Source organism: Sminthopsis crassicaudata, chromosome 1, assembly GCF_048593235.1.
Source record: "Sminthopsis crassicaudata isolate SCR6 chromosome 1, ASM4859323v1, whole genome shotgun sequence".
NCBI classification, from domain to species: Eukaryota; Metazoa; Chordata; class Mammalia; order Dasyuromorphia; family Dasyuridae; genus Sminthopsis; species Sminthopsis crassicaudata.
In genome coordinates, this window is record NC_133617.1 from 527,418,329 (window position 1) to 527,423,244 (window position 4,916).

The window sequence follows — 4,916 nt, forward strand, 5'->3', positions numbered from 1 at the left end:
TTCTTTTGAACAAGCCCTGGGGAAGAACTTTTTTTTTTCAAGCAGATATAGTTTTGTATTTAGTTGTCAATAGTGCTTGGTCTATGTCAGCATCATCCTCCTGGGATAGCTGATGTGGTCTAGTGCATTTGTAGCCCACCTGATGCCTTGGAGTTTATTTGTGAAGTGATCATTTGTTTTGCTGCACTTTGCTGTCTCTTTAAGGGCTCCACAAATCGGCCCAAAGCTGCCCTCATTGCCTTTGCTAGGGCATCGCTCACAGATACTGACTTTCTCAAGATGTGTGAAATGCCATATATAAGAACAGAATCAGAAACCTGGCTTGTCCATGTGCTCATCTTCTTGAGTGCCATGATTTAAGTTTGCTCTTTTATGTATGCTAGCAACAGACTCCTCACAACTAGGTTCAGTGCCATGAAGGGAAGAGGGGAGGGAAAGGGGAATTATTGCACCTACCAAGTGCCTGGACTTTGTAAGTGATTTATAGGGATTAGTTCATTTGATCCTCACAGCCCTGTCAGTCAGATGCTGTTATTATCCCAATTTTACAGTTGAGAAAACTGAGGCAAACAAGTGATGTAATTAGCCCAGGGATACACAGGTAATAAGATTTGAACACAAGTCTTCCTGTCTCCAGGCTAGAGGTCTAATGCCATTCCCTTATCAAGCTAACACATTGGGATCTTTGGAGGTAACTTCTTCTAGGACTGAATGTTCACCTCCACTCATTTCTTTTCTTTTCTCATGTAAATAAATCATATAAACAAAGTTTTTAAATAAAATTTGTTTTTTTTTTTTTTTTGAGTTCCAAAAATTCTTCCTTCTTACTCTCTTCTCCCGTCCTTGAGAAGGCAAACAATTTGACATAGATTATACATATGCAGTCATATAGAACATATTTCCATATTAGCCATGTTGCAAAAGAAAACTCAGGCCACCCTCCTCCCCCAAGAATAATTTAAAAAGTACAAAAAATATGCTTCAGCCTACATTCAGATTCCATTAATTCTTTCTCTGGAGGTAGATAGCATTTTTCTTTTTTTAAAATGTATTTATTTAAAACTAAATACAAAATAAATAAAGAAAAAAAAAGAGAAAATGAAAGACAGACCTAACATGGTTGTAAAGAAATGTGCATTTTTAAAAATTAATGTACATCTGTAACCAGGAAAAAAACAAAAAAAAAAATTTTTAATAGAAAAAGGAAAAATAAAACATTGTCATGTGCCCAGTAGAGAACATCAGGGAGAATTCAAAATATGTAACAATACATTTCCATTTTAAGAAAGCATTTATAATAGAATACATACGCATGACTGTCTATCTTTGCTTTCTTGTAGGTTATTCTTTTGTTCTCTGCTATGTACTTTTCCTTTTTATTCTTCCCCCTTCCCTAAGCAGGTTATAGTTAAATATAGATATATGTCTATATACACATATACATACACCTATACCCATATATATATATGCATATTCATGTGCATTCATACATGAATATGCATCTAAAACCACATCAATATGGCTGACATATAATGTAGATTTCTCTCTTGATTGAATCTTTAAGTTTGATTTTGTCTGATACCAATAATCATTTAACTTTTTTTTCTTATAAATTCTACTCTGATCCTTGTTATTGTGTTTGAGTGTATAGCTCTTATTTCCTATTCTAGTCTTGCTAATTAATCTCCCCCTAACCATGGATCCCTTTCTTGTCTTCTCCCCTCATCCTTTCCCTCCCTCTTTATTCCATTTCCCTTAATCTACATATCTTATCCCACCCCTGTTAAGATTAATATCTTTCTATATCCCTATCTTAGCCTATTCTCTCCCCCCTTATTTCTTTATGATAGGTTTTGGAGGATACTGTACCTTTTATAGGGTTATAGCTTTCATGATAGATACATATACATACATACACACACACATGTATATATTATTCCCTATTTAACTCATTCCTGATGTAAGTGTTCAGAACTATTAGCTCTCCTTCCCTATTTAATATGTCAGTTCTTCCTATTTACCTCATTTTTATAGCATAATTATTTTTACCTTTTCCTAGAAGATTTTGCCTTTTAGAATAAGATCATACTCAGCTCTGCTGCAGACTTTCCTTTGGACTACCCAATTACTGTCAATCTTAAAACATATCATTTATATTTCTACATATAAAACATAAACTGTTTATCCTTCTTTAGTTCCTTGAAGTTAGTCTTTGATGTTAGTTCTTTTATATTAAATTATCTACTGAATTCAGGTTTAGTTAAAATCCTGAAAATCTGCAAGTTCACTGAATGTCCAGTTTTAAAATTAAATATTATGATTTGTTTTGTTATAGTATTTTTGGCCACAGGCCCATTGCTTTTTTATTGTTGATATAAATAATATTCCTGGACCTGTGGTCTTTTTTGTAGCTGCTGGTAAATTCTATACAATTCTAATTGTGGATCCAGCATATTTTGAATTTTCTTGTTTGTTTACTTGTTTCTTTTAAAATGTTCTCTTTGAGAGATCTTAAAGAAAGGAATGGGATCCACATGTGCAAAAATGTTTGTGGCAGCCCTTTTTATAGTGACAAGAAACTGGAAATTGAATGGATGCCCATCAGTTGGAGAATGACTGAATAAATTATGGTATATCGATATTATGGAATATTATTGTTCTGTAAGAAACGATCAGCAGGATGATTTTAGAGGAACCTGGAGAAACTTACATGACTAATGCTGATTGAACCAAGCAGAACCAGCAGATCATTATACATGGCAACAAGACTATATGATGATCAGTTTTGATGGACATGGCTTTCTTCAACAGTGAGATGATTCAAACCAGTTCCAATTGTTCAATAATGAAGAAAGCCATCTACACCCAGAGAGAGAACTGTGGGAACTGAGTGTGGACCACGATGTAGCATTTTCACTCTTTCTTATTGTTTGCTTGCATTTTTGTTTTCCTTCTCAGGTTTTTTTACCTTCTTTCTAGATCTGATTTTTCTTGTGCAGCAAGATAACTATATAAAAATGTATACATATATTGGATTTAACATATATTTTAACATATTTAACATGTATTGGACTACCTGCCATCTAGGGAAGGGTTGGGGGAAGCAGGGGAAAATTTGGAACAGGTTTTGCAAGGGGCAATGAAAAATTACCCATGTATATTTTTGTAAACAAAAAGCTGTAATAAAATAAATTTTTAAAAATATATAAATTTTTTTTTCTTTGATCTGAGGGGTTTCAAAATTTAGCAATAATATTCCTATGTAGGATCGCTTTTTTTGCAGGGTCCTTTGAAGTGGTGATTGGTTATTATTTTTCCTCTTGTTCTATCACTTTAGGACAATTTGATTATTTCTTGTGTTAGTTTGTCAGGGTTCTTTTTTTGGGGTCATAGTTTTCAAGTAGCCCAATTATTTGTATGTTTTCTTTTTTTGATGTTTCACATTCTCTTCTACTTTTTCATTTTATGTGTGTATATATAATTATATAAATTACATACATACATATATATACATATATATACACATATACATATATATATGTGTGTGTCTCTTAGAGCTTTACTGGCTTCTCCTAGCCCAATTTTCATTTTCAAAGAATTATTTTATTCTTTAAGATTCTAAATCTCCTAGTTAGTTAACTTTCTTTTGATAATCTTACTTTTCTTAGATGGTTCTTATTATTTTTTTAGTTTTTCCTCACATCTCTCTCATTTGATTTTTAAAGTCTTTTTTGAATTCTTCTATAAATTCCTTTTGGGCAGGGAGCCATTTAATGTTATTTTAAGGAACGGGAGAGCCTTTTTTTTTTTTTAAACTTCAGTGGTCTCCTCTTCAGAGGATCCCTACTTTTCCCTATTCTCATACTAAGTTTCTATGATGGGTGGGGGGTATGGTGCCTCTAGCTTCACTTCAGTTCTCTCCTCTATCCTGGAATCTCAAACCAAGAGCTCCCCACCCCTGTAAGTGCCCACCCGATGTTTCTGCATTCACTCAGGGCTTGAGGTCTCTGCAGTACAGCTGGGCTTGGTGTTCCTTATTCAGAGAGGTTCCCTCAATCATCCCACATACAATCCTGGAGGTAAAAGTCTTCTGTAGTTCAAGTAGAGACTAATTTATCACCCAGCCAGCACCCTTGCCACCACCACCCTTCCTACTTGCTATTTCTGAGAAGCCAGCCTGGAAGTGTTTATATTTCACACCTCAAACCTAAATCCTGTGGTTTTTCTTTTTTTTCCCCTTGGCCCCCCAGTTAACTGCTAAAACCTTCTCCTGGCTGAAACCTCTTATGGATTCTGCCTGCTCTTAGCAGTGTAATGAAATCTTTGTCCCTTGGGAGGAAAAAACAGAAGATCTGTTGGGGAGTTCTTTTCTACTGACTAATTTGGAGCCACAGCAACCTAGAATCAAATATGCAGGTCAGAAGAGAAACAAGGAAATTTCAAAGGAATCAATATTTGAGTTTTAACAAAATCTAACCAATGTTTGTAAGTTAAAACTGAGAAAGCTAAGAGGGGAAATGGAGCAGCACCTCATCCCTGGGAACTCCCCACCTTTGCTGATGACAGCTTTCATTCATCTGCAAGAAATCATATCCTGCCAAAATGAAGAAGAAAGGGGGGGAGGAATCATGAGATACAGCAGAGCCAAGAACATACTAAAAAATACTTGTTAATGGCTGACATTCATTCACAAACTGTGTGTGTTTAATCTCAAGAAAAGAGAGAAAATGTCAAGTGGCAGGCACTGACTGTTGCGCCTTGCCCAGTGGTTCTCCACCCAATCCCTCCCAACCTCTAGCTCATTCTTGGGTCCTGGATTGGCCAAAGATAGCCTAAATGGAACTACACATGGCATTCCCTCAGATAATGGCTTTTTTTAATGGCTCAGACTAATAACTTTCTTACTAATAAAAAAA